The sequence below is a fragment of the Dama dama genome, chromosome 18 (genome assembly GCF_033118175.1).
Source record: "Dama dama isolate Ldn47 chromosome 18, ASM3311817v1, whole genome shotgun sequence".
NCBI lineage: Eukaryota > Metazoa > Chordata > Mammalia > Artiodactyla > Cervidae > Dama > Dama dama.
This window is the reverse complement of record NC_083698.1, coordinates 14269718-14286628: the sequence shown is the minus strand read 5'-3', so window position 1 is coordinate 14286628 and position 16911 is coordinate 14269718. Positions and strand designations below refer to the sequence as shown.

At 40.7% G+C, this 16911-nt stretch overlaps 1 protein-coding gene across 5 annotated transcripts in view; it reads left to right on the top strand.

Annotated features, from left to right (window-relative positions):
• ASNS (asparagine synthetase (glutamine-hydrolyzing)) overlaps positions 1 to 16911 on the top strand; it is a 136174-nt gene that overhangs the window by 100488 nt on the left and 18775 nt on the right. For 2 of the 5 annotated variants that reach the window (XM_061164945.1, XM_061164941.1), the window contains 2 exons: positions 10596 to 10924; positions 13628 to 13702. The gene's annotated coding sequence lies outside the window, so the exon portion shown is untranslated. Of the gene's footprint in view, positions 1 to 10595; positions 10925 to 13627; positions 13703 to 14686; positions 14834 to 16911 lie in introns of those variants that run through there. The other 3 variants (XM_061164946.1, XM_061164944.1, XM_061164943.1) reach the window with 2 other exon arrangements.

Sequence of the window (16911 nt, the reverse complement as noted above, 5' to 3'; positions counted from 1 at the left end):
CCATGGGGTCTCAAAGAGTCAGACATGACTGAAGCGACTGAGCACCCATGCACGCATAGCTAATATTTTCCAAGTTTAATATACAAAGAATGTTGTAATAAAACATATGAAAACAGAAAGGGAAAAAATGTGCAGAACTCCACCATATTGAGCAACTGCCATCATTTTTGTAGTGCTTTGCAAGTTCTTATTCCTAAATGTTCTGGACACAGATTGGTTATTCTCACTTCAATACCCATATGTATCAGGAGAGAAAATTTGAAATTACCCATGTCTGGGCTCCTCTCTAGAACTGTGGATTCATTGTTTTGGGGTTAAGATCCCAGCATCTACTCTTTTATGGTTTCCTTATAATATTCATCCATAGGCAAGACTGTGAACCACAAAAAGAACATAAAACTCTTTTCTTTGACTTTCAGTACTCAGGTCCATTATCTAAAATTGACAAGTATTGATCACCTAGGTTGGTAAAGGGTGGTGAGAGAGGAGACTGGGCTCTGGACTTGGACTTACTTGGATTAAAAATTCTATACAAAATCACCAAATAGTGCCCCTCAGTTTCCTTACCTTCAATACAGGAACAAAGCCTATTTTGTAAGGTTATTGGGAGTTTAAATAAGATAGCATTGAACTTGAAAAAATTAACAAATATTGATTTCTTTTTCTATGGTACCATGTGCCCAAACAGTGCACTTCCATTTAGTGCTCAAAATGCGAAAGCTGGAGGAAACTTAACCCGTATTTGTTGTTGTTGTTGTTTAGTCACTAAGTTGTGTCTGACTTCTTGTGATCCCATAGACTGTAACCTGCCAGGCTCCTCTCTCCATGGGATTTCCAGGCCAGAATACTGGAGTGGGTTGCCATTTCCTTCGCCAGGTGATCTTCCCTGCATTGGCAGGCAGATTCTTTACCGCTGAGCCACCAGGAAGAGCCCCAACTCTTATTTAGCCTAGTCCATTATTTCGCAAACATGAAAATACCAAGAGGCCATGCTAGGTCTACTGGACACATCATACAATTGTTATATAATTGGGATGACCCTGAGGAGTCTTCTCCTAGCCTACTACTGTCTATCCCTAGTAATGGAAAATTGATCTTCAATCAAATGGTAATAAAATGTTGAAGGGATTGAATGGAACATACAAGTGAGAATCTTCTTAATTCTGGACTTTGGGCTGGTACTGCTGGGTACCATGATGAATAAAAATATTTTCTTTATCTGAAGTGGTTCCCAGAAATTCATAGCACAGGCTGCATACCAGTCATCTAGAGGAAGGCTTTAAGCTTATCCATACCTGGACTTTACCCAGAGTTTTTAATTCAGGATTTAAACATTCTTTTGGTCTAGGGTACACAGAGGGAGCAGGGATTTGCCTGAGAATCAAAAAGAAGGCTTTAGGGAACCTGCTGAAGAGTGATTAAAAGTTATCCTACCCATCATTAATTTAACAGATATATCTGGAATAAGATGTCTTTTTCAGGTATTGTATTTGACATCATCTGGGAAAAATAAGAGAAAAACAGTATACAGTTAAAGCATGGGAGGCAGAAGATTGGAAATCAAATAACAACAAGAATTTATAATTCCTCCTAAAAGAGATGTAAACAAGGTAGAAGCTCACTATTTTATAAGAGCAACAAGCCAGGCAAACTCCAAGTAACAAGTGTGGCAGATCTCTGGGGAAAAAAAAAAATCCAGACTAGCCCTGTATTTTTAATAATTCTGACTTGCAACTGTGTTCTAACAGTTTGGCTCAAAGATACAAATATAGGTGTATCTATTTAGGTGATTTTTTTTTAGGTGGAATATATCTATCAATATTTATGGTATAAAAAAATTAGAACTGAGAATTTTTTAAAAATGTATTCTTGATTCATTTTAGAATAATAAAACTATAAAACTTTATATATTAACATAAATAATAATTTTATGAGAGATAATTTTAATTTCACCTCCAAAAAATAGTGATAAAAGCAGCATTGTTTATATATTTTTACAAATCTCTTTTGTATCTGGCTTAGAAGACAGTTGAATTCTCATATCTGCTTCTTTTTTCAATCTATTGTGATATGTTGTTTGGCATAAGTATATGAAGAGAATCATGCAGATATGTAGTTGGAAAGGGAGGAGTATTTTAGCAGCCTTTTGAGATAATTGTGGATATTATTCTTTGATAATACACTAGACTTGACAAATATCGTTTCTAAAGGTTGGTTGTAGTGTGGAATCTGAAACTATATCAATAAATAGTTCATACTCTGTATATTCATTAGAGAATGAGTCAGATTGTGTCTTAGTATTACTAAGAAAATAGTTTTTATCTCGTTGAAGACTGTATTTTGAGAGTTGCTGCTATAACCCAAAGACAGTGATGATTTTACATGTACCTGGGAGGGGTGAGACACCCTTCTTAAACCTTGGATTGAGGAAAACTGAAGAAAATTGAGCTAGATAAACATCAAGAAACAAGACACCCATTTTGAAGGGATCATATAGCAATGCTAAGAAGCGGTAAGAATAAATAGACAGATTCAGTTTATAATCCTCCCATCCCCCCGCTTTATAAACAAAGTCTTTTTGAACAGAAAACTCTTCAAGGATAGAGTTTACTCGTAGTATTGCCAAGGGGGCGTGCAGAGGGGACTCAGGGAAGAACCTAAAGTAAAGCACCCAAAAGTCTGAACTCACACGTCCCTGCCCTGCACTTCACCTTTGCCATTTTCAAGGTCTTTGTTTCACATCGCCTCCCAAATTACACCAAACTGTTGTGGCTTTCCAGGTGGCCCTAGTGGTAAAGAACCCACTTGCCAATGCGGGAGATGTAAGAGATGCGAGTTCAATCCTTAGGTTGGGAAGATACCCTGGAGAAGGAAATAGCAACCCACTGCAGTGGAGAATCCCCTAGACAGAGGAGCTTGGCGGGCTACAGTCCCATGGGGTTGCAAAAAGTCAGGCATGACTAAAGCGACCTAACACGTTATGCAAAATAAAGCACACACTCAGAATTTATAGTCAGACTTTCAGTCCGGTTCAGTTGCTCGGTCGTGTCCGACTCTTTGAGACCCCACAAACTGCAGCACACCACGCTTCCTGTTCATCACCAACTCACAGAGCTTGCTCAAACTCATGTCCATCCAGTTGGTGATGCAATCTAACCATCTTTTCCTCTATTGTCCCCTTCTCCTCCTGCCTTCAATCTTTCCTAGCATCACAGTCTTTTCCAATAAGTCAGTTCTTTGCATCAGGTGGCCAAAGTATTGGAGTTTCAGCTTCAGCATCAGTCCTTCCAATGAATATTCAGGACTGATTTCCTTTAGGATGGACTGGTTGGATCTCTTTGCTGTCCAAGGGACTCTCAAGAGTCTTCTCCAACACCACAGTTCAAAAGCATTAATTCTTCGGCACCCAGCTTTCTTTATGGTCAAACTCTCATATCCATACATGACTACTGAAAGAACCATAGCTTTGACTAGGTGGACCTTTCTTGGCAAAGTAATGTCTCTGCTTTTTAATGTGCTGTCTAGGTTGGTGATAACTTTTCTTCTAGGGGCAAGCATCTTCTAATTTCATGGCTGCAGTCACCCTCTGTGGTGATTTTGGAGCCCCCAAAATAGTCTGTCACTGTTTCCATTGTTTCCCCATCTATTTGCCATGAAGTGATGGGACCAGATGCCATGATCTTAGTCTTCTGAATGTTGAGTTTTACGCCAACTTTTTCATTCTCTTCTTTAACTTTCATCAAGAGGCTCTTTAGTTCTTCTTTGCTTTCTGCTATAAAGGTGGTGTCATCTGCATATCTGAGGTTATTGATATTTCTCCCAGCAATCTTGATTCCAGCTTGTGCTTCATCCAGCCTGGTATTTCTCATGATGTACTCTGCATATAAGTTAAATAAGCAGGGTGACAATATACAGCCTTGATGTACTCCTTTCCCAATTTTCAACCAGTCCATTGTTCCATGTCTGGTTCTAACTGTTGCTTCTTAACCTGCATATAGATATCTCAAGAGGCAGGTAAGGTAGTCTGGTATTTCCATCTCTTTAAGAATTTCCATAGTTTGTTTTGATCCACACAGTCAAAGGCTTTGGTGTAGTCAATAAAGCAGAAGTAGATGTTTTTCTGGAATTCTCTTGCTTTTTTGATGATCCAGTGGATGTTGGCAATTTGATCTCTGGTTCCTCTGCCTTTTGTAAATCCAGCTTGAACATCTGTAAGTTCTCAGTTCACATACTATTGAAGCTTTGCTTAGAGAACTTTGAGCATTACTTTGCTAGCATGGCGCTTCCCTGATAGCTCAGTTGGTAAAGAAACTGTCTGCAACGCAGGAGACCCCAGTTCAATTCCTGGGTCAGGAAAATCTGCTGGAGAAAGGATAGGCTACCCACTCCAGTATTCCTGGCCTTCCTTTGTGGCTCAGCTTGTAAAGAATGTGCCTGCAATGCGCGAGACCTGGGTTTCATCCCTGGGTTAGGAAGATCCGCTGGAGAAGGGAAAGGCTAGCCACTCCAGTATTCTGGCCTGGAGAATTCCATGGACTGGGGTCACAAAGAGTCAGACATAGCTGAGTCACTTTCACTTTCACTTTGGTAGCGTGTGAGATGAGTGCAATTGTGTGGTAGTTCGAACATTCTTGGCATTGCCTTTGTTTGGGATTGGAATAAAAACAGACCTTTTCCAGTCCTGTGGCCACTGTTGAGTTTTCCAGATGTGCTGGCATATCTGAGTGCAGCACTTTCACAGCATCATCTTTGAGGATTTGAAATAGCTCGGCTGGAATTCCATCATCTCCACTAGCTTTGTTCATAGTGATGCTTCCTAAGGCCCACTTGACTTCACATTCCAGGATGTCTGGCTCTAGGTGAGTGATCACACCATCATGGTTATCAGGGTCATTAAGATCTTTTTTGTGTAGTTCTTCTGTGTATTCTTGCCACCTCTTTTAAATATCTTCTGCTTCTCTTAGGTCCATACCATTTCTGTCCTTTATTGTGTCCATCTTTGCATGAAATGTTCCCTTGGTATCTCTAATTTTCTTGAAGAGATCTCTAGTCTTTCCCATTCTATTGTTTTCCTCTATTTCTTTGCATTGATCACTAAGGAAGGCTTTCTTATCTCTCCTTGCTATTCTTTGCAACTCTGCATTCAGATGGGTATATCTTTCCATTTCTCCTTTGCGTTTTGCTTCTCTTCTTTTGCTGCATCTCAAAATTGCACCACAGAAAAGGAGGGAATACACAGCAGGCAAAAGCTGAAGATTACCCTGAGAGTCTGAAAGTGTTATTTGCTCAGTTGTCTCCAACTCTTTGTAACCCCATGGACTGTAGCCTGTGAGGCTCCTCTGTCCATGGGATTCTCCAGGCAAGAACAGTGGCGTGGGTAGTGATCCCCTTCTCCAGGGGATCTGCTCAACCTAGGGATCAAACCCAGGTACCCTGCATTGCAGGCAGATTCTTTACCATCTGAGCCACCAGGGAAGCCCCAAAGATTACCTTAATGAATGGTTTTGGTAGAAAATTATAGTTTCTGATAAACCTTGAGCTGGGTTTTAATGAAAGTTGTCCTTAGGTCACATTCTACCATGTGTACCAGGAGACATAAAATCATGTATTCACTCTTTTCTATTAGCTTGATAAAGTTCAAGTTCTCTGTCCCTTAGGTGCTCTGACAACCACCTTGCATGAAAAATCCACTCAAAAGCAGCAATATATTTTAGATATAGGACATGGTGGCCCTTGGGGAAGACATTCATCAATCAGAAACTAAAACCAATGTCTGATCACAAGCCTGTTTAGGGATCAGCCTCAGGTGCCTCCCCTAAGGGTACAGTCAAGAGGACTCCCTAGATTCACAGTTCTACCAAAATTGTTGTTCAGTCCCCAGTGAATTCCTCGTCTTCCAGTCCAACGATATACTTTCTATTTTAGTCTTCCTTATTCCTGAAATTGATGCTATTGGCCTGTTCCGTGACTACTGAAGCGGTTTTCCCCACTGCTTCTAGTTCACTGCTCTCCGTGGATTCCCTCTAGCCTCTCGCTTGATCATCCTTCTCACTCCTGAAATGTTGGCGTTTCCAAGGCCTGCCCTTTAATTCCCGCCTTTTGTCCTTCCAGGACGCTTAATTCTGTTCTTAAAGCACTCTTACGACTTATAAAATGTACCATTTTTTGAGCAAGTATGTGTTGAGAACTGTTTTTATTTCTTCATATTTTTTAATATCACTTAAATCTTATAACAACCTTGAAAGGCTCTTAATAGTATTCCTGTTTTACTCAAAAATGTTACATTCCTTGTTCAAATCACAGCTTGAAAGATCTGGGATTTGGTCTTAGATATGACTACAAACCATTGTTTTAAACTTACCATATGCCACCCAATATAATAGCAACCCCAATTTTGGTCTTAAACCTGAGACCAGGGCTTTTCACCTTTGGGGCACTACAGAGACATCAGTAAAAATTATTTTAAATAGAGATGCTCTTTGTCCATTTTCACTGTTACTGAATAAAAAATCTTGGTAGATGGTTTTGATGCATGCCATTAATACAATGATGAACTTGATACTTATGTTCAACTTTCTATTGGGTCATCACCTAGATGCCTACCAGAAACTTTGACTTTGACATGAACAAAACTGAACCTACATTCTCTCAAATCTCCCCTGCTTGTATTTCAGATATTGTTACTATGTCACCATTCACACAAAGATAGACAGTTGGGAGTCACCCTGGAATCCTTCTGCTCCTTCATTCCCCTTGCTCTTAGCTCCAAATCCTGTGGAATTTAGCTGGGAGGTGTCTGTGCTGCTACTTACATGTCCTGTCACCTCCAAACTAGCCTCCTTGCTTTTAGTCTCTCCACACTACAGTTCCATCCTACATCTTACTGCCTCCTTAATTTTTCTAAGAAGTGTCTTTTACTATGTTAATCATTCTTTTTTTTTTTTCATTTATTTTTATTAGTTGGAGGCTAATTACTTTACAATATTGTAGTGGTGTTTGTCATACATTGACATGAATCAGCCATGGATTTACATGTATGCATGATTTACATTAATCATTCTTTTATTGTCTTACACAAAGGGAAGTGAGTTTTAAATTCCAGTCAAAATATCACAAAGCAAAACCATGGCAATTTAATGGTGTATTGGGTATTTTCAAATTTTATCTTCTGCTATTTGACCTTTGAACTGTATTTAAGATGTGAGCAGATGCTGGTGGTACTTTCAGGAAATCATGAGAGAAGATTGAAGATGAGAGGGTTAAACACAAGGATTTCTGTTTTTCCCATTCTGAATTGTAATGCTTTTAAGTGAAAGTCACTCAGTTGTGTCCAACTCTTTGTGACCCCAAATTAGTGAATGTGGATGTCGCTGTTTCATTGTCTACAAGTAATGTAATTGATACATCTATAGAATGTTTTTCAAGTGACTATAATGGTGAATGAAATAGAAACTTAATGTGTGACTAAAGTCATAGTAGGTTGTTTCATTATACATTTTGCTGTCAATGGATAGCCAATTACAACTACTCTCATGTGAATTGTTTAAAGTTTAAGTTAGCAAGAGTTCCACATGCTTGAAAGGGTTAACAAGCATTGATTTAGTTGATACACAGCTCAAAAATTTACAGTTTTAAAAATATTTCAAGTGGAAATGCTGAAATGAAGATGGACATAGTATTCTGGAATTTCTGGAAAGATCTAAGTTTACAATATAAATTTGGGAATCAGCATGCAAATATTTTTAAAGTCATGATACTAGATTAGATTGCTGAGTGAATAATGACCATGGATTAAGAAAATAATCATAAGGGTGTCCAAGGACTAAATTGTAGGGCTCTCTGGTATTAAGGAATCAAGATGATGATAAAGAACCAGCAAAGGAGACAGAGTGCCTAGGAAAAAGAGAGGAAAATGAAGAGAATATGAATCCTGAAAGCTAAGCATTTAAAGGACAATGATTGACTATCAAATGTTGCTAAAAGGTCAACCAAGGTGAGGACTAAGAAATGACTGCTGGACTTTGAAATGTGAGGGTACTGGTGACTCTGACAATAGCAATTTTTGTGGATTGTGGGAGAGAAGTCCTTTTGGAGTGAGTGTAGAAGAAAGTTGGAGAAGGGGGATTTCAGCCATTGGAAGAATTTTGCTGTGAGGTTAAGAAGAGATGGAGCAGTAGACAGAGGAAGAAATAGAATTACAGAGTCAAGAATTTGTTGCTGTTTTTAAGATGAGAGAAATAATACCATGATCACACACTGAGGGAAAAGTTCCTGGAGAGAACCATTTCAGCTGTGCTAACACTACTAATTAGCCCCTTCCTGGTTTTAAGTTGGATTACATATTCCTATAATTATATGTCTATTTTTAGTAATTAAGCTTTAGACTCCTAGGAATGCTGAATGCTATTTCAGTGAACTGCCTCTACCCTTTCTTCAAAGCTCTGTTTGTTCAGGTCAACAGCAACGTCCTCATTAAGAGAGCTAATTGTTAATTTTCTGCTCTATAACTCCTTAATGCGGTGATTTTGATCCATCCTCCTACTTGTTCCAACTCTTCCATCAGCTTTCAGGCGAGCACTCTCTCCTGACTCTTCTTTGCCTTACCTCTACACCTTCTCAGTCCATTTCGCCTGCTCATGCCCTGCCTGCCTCTTCAGGCATCTCCAAGGCCTTGCCTTTGATCATTCTCTCTCACGTACTCCCTCCCACAACTATCACTTCCAATCCTTTGGTTTCAGTTTTTACCTCTATTCGTGGTTCAATAACCTGTGTAATAATAATGGCATCTAACATTTACTGAGAATTTACTATTATGTGTCAGGCACTTTGCTAATTTCTTTATCTGCCTTGTCTGCCTTCTACCCACACTAAAAACTCCTCTGAGTATTACTATCCTCATTTTCAAATGGGGAAGTTTTTGCTCAGTAAGGCTCTGAATCTTGCCCTAATCCCAGGGAGTTAGCAAATGGCAGAGCGTTGATTGAACTCACTGTCTGTCTTGACTCTAAAGATGTTATAGTTACTATGCTTTATTGTCATCTAAAAGTCTAACTCAGATTGCCCTAGTTTTAAACTGGCATATCCATCCAACTGCTTAATGGACATAGCTCAGGCCACCACTCCAGTATTCTTGCCTGAAGAATCCCATGGACAGAGGAGCCTGGCGGGCTCCAGTCCATTGGGTCACAAAGAGCTGGACACGACTAAAGTAACTTAGCATGAATGCAGGCATTTCTATCTTAATAGGCACTAACCTAAACATCACCCAACCCCTTCCCTACCCTGCAGATGCCCCTGTTCTAATATTTCCTCCTCTGATATTCCTTATTTCCCATTATGGTTTCTCCTTCAATCCAGTCCCCAAGTTTAGACTGTTCTGGATTTTCCCTCTCCCTCTCCCTAATAGCCACTGTCTCCACATCCATCAGGTTCTGCATCCTAGCGTCGCTGACATTCTCCTCTGCTTTCTCATTGACTTCCTGCTGGTAGGAAGCTATTCCCCATTGCAGTTGGTTCTCCCCGCAGTTGTTGAGGTTAGCTCTTGAAAAAGTCAGTCTGATCATTTCATTGCACTTACGAACCTCTCATGACCCTTGTCACCTCCATTGTCCTTTCCATTCTATTTACAACATCACCCTATACTTGTCCTTGCCACTCTCGCCTATCGGAGGCATCAAGAATGCATGTGATGAATTATTAACATATGATATACGTGGACGCTCTTACATGCTGAAGAACACAAAATGAGTTTCAAAGTCTTCACTGAATTTTAAGTGGCTTATCACATATTTCTCAATCAACGGGAGGCTGATATACAACTACTGTTATATGTATAAACCGCTCAATATTTTGACATTAAAAAAGACATTCTTGTTTAGAACTACATACCAACAAGATTATTCTCATGTGAAACTCTTGTTTTAATTAATATTCTCAGCTAGAGCTGTTCTCTGGCTGTGGATCCTGCATATAGGGCATATTAATTTTACATAATAGAATTGGGTAAAATGGGAGTGACAGAGTGGGGATGGGTAAGTGGGAATGGAGAAGGATGAGGACACCTATACCAGAGTCTTTTCAAAACAGGAATAGAAGGAACTATATCTACATCCTTAATAACTGAACTAAAACAATTTTAAAAGTGTCTCTGCATCTTTGTTAGCTTCCAATAAAAAATGCAAGACCAGAAAAGAGATTATACTTGATAATATGCTATATTTTAACACAGCACAACCTGGGTCTCACTTGTACCCTGAAATAAAAAGGATAATCTTCTTATATAGATCAGTCTCCCAGACAAGAGGCCATGTGGGGTTGTGGACAAGGGATTCTGGGTTCAGATCCCTTTGAGTTCAAATCCTGATAACTATGTGATCCCAAGTCCTGTCCTATCTCTGATTCTCGATTATCTTTAAATAAGGGGAAATCTTATTGAAAGGTAAATGTAAGGGTTTCTTAGATGAGAAATTAACACTTACTGATCTGAACTCCTACACTGGAATGCTGTAAATAGCTCATGTCTGTTTAGTTTTAACAGAATTGTAAGACTAGAAGAAACACCAAAGTTTGTTTATTTCCGCCTCATTATTTTACAGATGTGGAAACCCAAGAAGATCAAGAGACATAAACTATTTGTATACTTGTGAATAGACTTCAATATTCTAGTTTTCTAACCTGGCATCATTAACACGCTTTGACAGAACTGTTCGGAGCTCACAGCTAGCTAGAAGACTCATACTCAGACTCGGTTACCAACATTATAAGGTTGGAACATCAGCTGTAAGTCACGTGTGAGCCATAGGAAGGAAGGATTCATTTTCCTGAGGACCACAAGGAAAGTTTCATCCAGTCCATTATAGAGAGTGGAGAACGTTCTATTCTTCTCACTTATTCCACTGCAACTCACCATTACTAAATTCAACAGGTATTTACTTTAAGGTGTTATTAACATCAATGAAGCTTTTTATTATCATGTACTTTTTCTTAGTCAATAAATATCCAAGGACAGCTACTATCATGTAACTGTCTTAACAACTATATAGTTTTTAAATTCTAGAAAATGGATCTACCTACAAAAAAATTGAGAGAAAAACAATTCAGTAGATATTTCGAAGAAATTTAAAGACTTTATTTTAATTAATGCTCTCAAGGCTTAACAAGTACAGTCTTGTGTTATCAATTACATTTGGGGGATGGGGAATAGGCCTACAGGTTTTACTTGACAGAGGAGGCTTTTATTCTGGTTCTAAAGAACCAGGGACTGAAGGTCAAATAATTTTAAATGCTCCCTGGCAGCTTTTAGCGTGAGATTTCAGTATTCAATAATGAGATAAGATCATTATCTCAGAATGAGATAAGACATGGGAAAATAGGCTAACATAATTTAGTTTTCATTTGCATTGGATAATTGCTGCTGCTGCTAAGTCGCTTCAGTCGTGTCCGACTCTGTGCGACCCCATAGACAGCAGCCCACCAGGCTCCGCCGTCCCTGGGATTGTCCAGGCAAGAACACTGGAGTGGGTTGCCATTTCCTTCTCCAATGCATGAAAGTGAAAAGTGAAAGTGAAGTCGCTCAGTTGTGTCCAACTTTTCGAGACCCCATGGACTGCAGCCTACCAGGCACCTCCGTCCACGGGATTTTCCAGGCAAGAGTACTGGATAGGGGTGCCATTGCCTTCTCTGTTGGATAATTGAGAGAACATGAATCATTCTCCATGCTAGTTTGTTGTTGATGTTTAGTTGCTAAGTCATGTCCAACTCTTTGTGACCCTATGGACTGTAACCCACCAGGCTCCCCTGTCCGTGGGATTTCTCAGAATATTAGAGTGGATTGCCATTTCCGTCTCCAGAGGATCTTCCCCACCCAGGGATAGAACCCATGTCCCTTGCATTGACAGGCAGATTCTTTATAGCTGAGCCACCTGGGAAGCTCCTACTGTAGTTTAATCCACCACAAACTCAGTGTTATAACTTAAGACCGATGTATGGGGTCAGGCTGTGACAGGAAGCAGATGGCACACTCCAGTTAGAACTGATCAGAGAAGTGTGGACAGGGCGTAGGAGAGCAGGATGGCTCGGCACCTCAGCGCTAGGCCTGAGGAGGTGAGGAGGAAGCAGTGCCTGGAATCTGCAGATAAGGAGGAAAAGAGGGTCAGCAGACAGGAGCTGCAGGAAAGGAGCTTTGCGGTGGGTGAGCCAGGAAAAGAGATGTCCTTCTCCTTCCCAGCCTCTGCAGCTCCTTGAAGTGGAACCATTTAGCCACTCCCAGTGAAAGAGGAGGGCAGGGAAGGCAGGGCATGAGACTGAAAGTGGCTCTGAAGGGACAAGCAAAAGACTTCCAGTACAGTACCACCAACCGCACCAGGTAACATATCAAATGATATCTGTCTTCCGCTACCTAGATGAGGTAGAAAGGGAAAGGGGATTTATACTATTATGATTCAGTTCTTTATGATTTAATGCAAACAGTGTGTGTTTGGCTAAATCTCTCAGTTTCTCTTATTTTTACATTATAAAATGTGGGTAGAAAACCTACTTTCCAAATTGTCCTTAGGCTTGAGATAGTACTAACATACAGAAGATGTGTGTGTGCTCAGTTGCTCAGTCATGTCTGACTCTTTGCAACCACATGGACTGTAACCCGCCAGGCTCCTCTGTCCATGGGATTTTCTAGGCAAGAATACTGGAGTGGGTTGCCTTTTCCTACTCCAAGGGATCTTCCCGACCCAGGTATTGAACCTGGGTCTCCTAAGTCTCCTGCATTGGCAGGAGGATTCTTTACCACTGAGCCATCTGGGAAGCCTGTAGTATACAGAATAGGATGTAGCAAAGTCTATTTGATGCTGACAATTTAGGGAAATAAAGAGCCTTAGAACTTAGTCCTCTATCATCCTTGTCATCAACCAGTGTCCACTGTTCTTAGGGAATGTATATCCTTGGCAATTACTGAACTAGTTGGGAATGTATTACATGAGGATATCAAACCTGTATCCCTGACAAGCATTGACTGTAGTCTGACCTCAGTATGTCTCTGCACATGTAGTTTTACTATTTCTTAACTTATTTTGGTGCTGATGTGACCAGTAAAATACAAATTTATCATAGAGTGTAATGAAGTCACGGGGCCTTGTTTATTTTTATCATAGCATGTTTTCTCTATCAAAGAGACTCTCAAAGTACACTACCTTCTTGTGGGGGCAGGTCAAGAAGACGTTTTTAAACAAAATTCTATAAGGAATCTTTGTACTTAAAAGGTTTAGGGGCCACTCATCTATTTTGGTTTTACATATCAACATGACTTGAATCTTACAAAGAAATATTAGGCCTTAAATGTATTTTTCTGAGGGCAGGTCTTTCCCGGTTCTGCATAATAAATTTGAGGGCAGTACTGGTAGAAGTCCAACAATGCCTTTAAAATGGTGAGTCTCCATGCAGATAATAAATAGGAAAAAGTCTAATTTTAGGGTAATTCTCCAATATAGGAATGGGGATGAAATCTAGAAAATATATTTTGTCCTGAACAGAAACCATTCATGTTTAGCAAAAATAAGAGAGGCTATATTAGCCCTTTTCTCCTCTGTCAGCATTTCCAGTATAACCCAGATTTTCTTGTCATTCTGTTCCACAGGCAGATGTGATGAAAAGAAAAAGGCCTGGGGATCCAGACAAACATGGCTTTACATCCTGGATCCACAACTATTAGGTGTGTAAATTCAGATAATATTCTTCTAGCTGGGTCTAATGTAAAAATAACCAGATTGACATGCTATGGGGTTTTTTGATGAGATAGTTGATAATGTGGGGATGAAAAAATTGATTTCCCTCCTTGGGTGCTATAACTCTTCAGAACTCTCATCACTTTAGTACTTGAAAATTTCAGAATTTGGAAGGACCCCTAGTAGTCTCTCACTTGCTTATTTTAAAGATGGAAATATAAAGAGGTTATAGGACGTATCTAATGATCATATTACTATCTAAGTCATAAAATTCAGGCTGGAATGGAACTCAGTCCTTTTCCAGAAAGCATAACTTGTCAACGACCAAATGTAATGAGTAATTGAATCAAAGTGAGTCCATGTATCCACTGAGCCGGTCCTGGGACTCAAAAGGTGAAGAAGTCGACACAAGGTGACGTTCTGGTTGAGCACCAATACAACCACAGAAGACATCTGACGATCCGTCACAAGACAAATACACTGAGCCATATGCTCAGAGGAAGGGGAAATGTAACTCTGTCTGAGGTAGAAGAACCTAATGAAATCTAACCTGCGTTTAATAAAAGGTGGAGACCCTTCCAGCCATCTGCCTCAGATTTATTAATATGGCAAATATATGCGTATCCACAGCTATGTATCAGATGCTCTCTTATAGTAAGGAAGAAATAAAGTGCTAAAGATTTGGCAGTTAAGGACATGAGGAAGATACGCTGCAGAAGGCATACTGCAATCAATTACTGATAATTTCTCTAAGAACAAACCGGGTACGAAAGTTTAATGAATTGTCAGAACAGCAGGTAAGGCCATCTTACGTGTCTGTGGGGTACCTGGCCAGACCTCTGAGGTTATCCTTCCGCAGAGGCACTAACACTTTAAGACGCTGGAAACAAGAGCCGTTCCTCCGCCTCCCTAGCTCCGCATCCTGTCCTGGCCCGGCTACAGCGCCTTCACGCCCCGCGGGCCACGCCCCTGCGCGTTGGTTGGTCTTTGCAGAAGTGATGAAACTTCCCGCAAGCATTACAGGAGCCGGGAGGGTGTAACGTGAGGGGTGAGAGAAAGCCCCCATCCTGCAAGCCGCAGCTGGGCCCTTCCGGCCCACCCGCCCCACTGGAGCCCAGGTAGGCTCGGCAGCCACGGGTCGCGGCGTCCTTGCAGCGAGCGTGCCGCAGGGCTGCCCCCAGAGAGGTAGGAAGATGCGCGGCAGCCTGGCCCGCCCGAAGGGTGGGCAGACGCGGATCCCGGCATCCCAGGACGCTGCAGCTCTAGCCAGGCCGGGGAGGCGGGGCCGATTGTTGCGCACCTGGGAGCCAACTGGGGCGGGAAGACCTCCGCTGTGGTCCGGGAGAGAGGGGCCGCGTGGCCCCCCAGAGCGGCGGCCCTGCCGCTCCGGAGAGACGGCGGCGGCGGTTTAAGTTGGCGCCTGTAAATTTCATTATTTTATTATTGTTACTATTATTATATTGCGTCGAAGCCTGCGGAAATTTTTGCATTTTGAGGGCCCTGCCCTGGATGGGCTGGAGGGCGCACGTGGTCCGGGTGCAGCTGGGAGTCGCGGGGCCACGCGTTCCCTAGGCTCTGATCCTGGAGAGAGTGTCTCCTGGGCTGTCTGTCACGGCCTCGGACACTCCTTACCTCCGGCTTCCCACCCGGTTTTTCCGAGCTACCCCTCCCCCCATCTCTTGTTGCAAGACTCAACAAGTGACTTGCTGAGCAAATCCTGCCCAGAAGAGATCAGTTTAGGATGACAGGCGGCGCGGTCTGGGAAAAGGCAAAAAAAAAAAAAAAAAAAAAAACCCGAAAAACTGGCGTGGCTTTTCTCAGTGGTTATCTGTTTTATAGGAACGGCTTCAAATTAATGTTGCTATTTTGAGTGAAGGAACACTTTCCGCCCCCAGTCTGTGGCCTACATTATTTCTTCACCGTCTGTTACCCTTGGTGCTTGACAAATAATGTAAAAGCACCAGTAACTCAGCTTTTTCATTGATTGATCGCATTCTTGTAAGATTCACTAGAGGTAACCTAGGTCTTGAAGCTGTGCAGGAGCTCGTTGCTGAGATCTTGAACTTCACCATAGCACTTGATGTAATTAAATGTTTAAGTTTTTAAGTAATTAAATGCGCTGAAACAACACTCCAATTCGGTAACAGTTAGCCACAGGTGACTGTTGAAAACGGGAAATGCTGGTTAATCCGGATTGAAATTTGCTTTAAGTGTTGACGATTTAATAGAGAAAAGCAATGTAAAATATCTTGTCAATATTTTTGTACTGATTTTACCTGTTGCAGTAATAGTAATACTATTTTCAGTACATTGTGTTAAAATCTATTTAAAATTTCACTTTTTTTCTCTTTTAGCGGGGCTGCTAGTTTATTCAGTATTACATATGTGGCTCACATTTCCATTGGATAGCACTGCTTTAGACTTTTATGAGAAAATATGGAAAATTACTGGGAACAGGTAACAGCAGTGGGAAAAAGCCTTGCCAAGTAGGATGTTTGCAAGTAAGACTGATTCCAATAAAAATAATTGGTGATAGTTTTAATTTGCTTTTCCTACTGCAGAAATGTGTGCTTTGCAATCATTTGTCATCCCTCTTTTCCCTCCAATTGAGTGCTTAAGTGTATTGCTATAGCACGATTAATGGGATTCACTAGCATTAGGAAGACCTAGGGAAATGATTCACTAATGACCTCCTGTGATTTTCAAAGCAGTTTCAGAGCCTATTTTTCATTGTATAGAGTCAGAGGTAGATGGCTTATTGATAGTCAACTCACTTAAATCACACTGAATTTTCCCAGTAAATCTCAAAGTAAATCCAAGCAAACCTAGTTAGTTGTGCTTTGCAGGTACTGCTTTTTTTTTCTTCAAATTGAAGGTGCATGGCAAGTCTGCTTGGGCACTGTGTTTCCCAGCAGCATTTGCTCTTCTTGTCTGTCGCATTTTGGTAACTTCAAATTTTATTACCCAAATCTGTGATAAGTGATCTTTGAAGTTTCTATTGCAAAAAGCTTGCTACTTGCTGAAGATTCAGATGATGGTTAGCATTTTTTTAGCAATATTTTAAAATTATAATATGTACATTGCTAGACATCCTGCTATTGCACGTTTAATAAATAGACTACAGTATAGTGTAAATAAAACTTTTATATGCACTGGGAAACCAAAAAGTTTAAGTGACTTGCTTTATTACTATAAC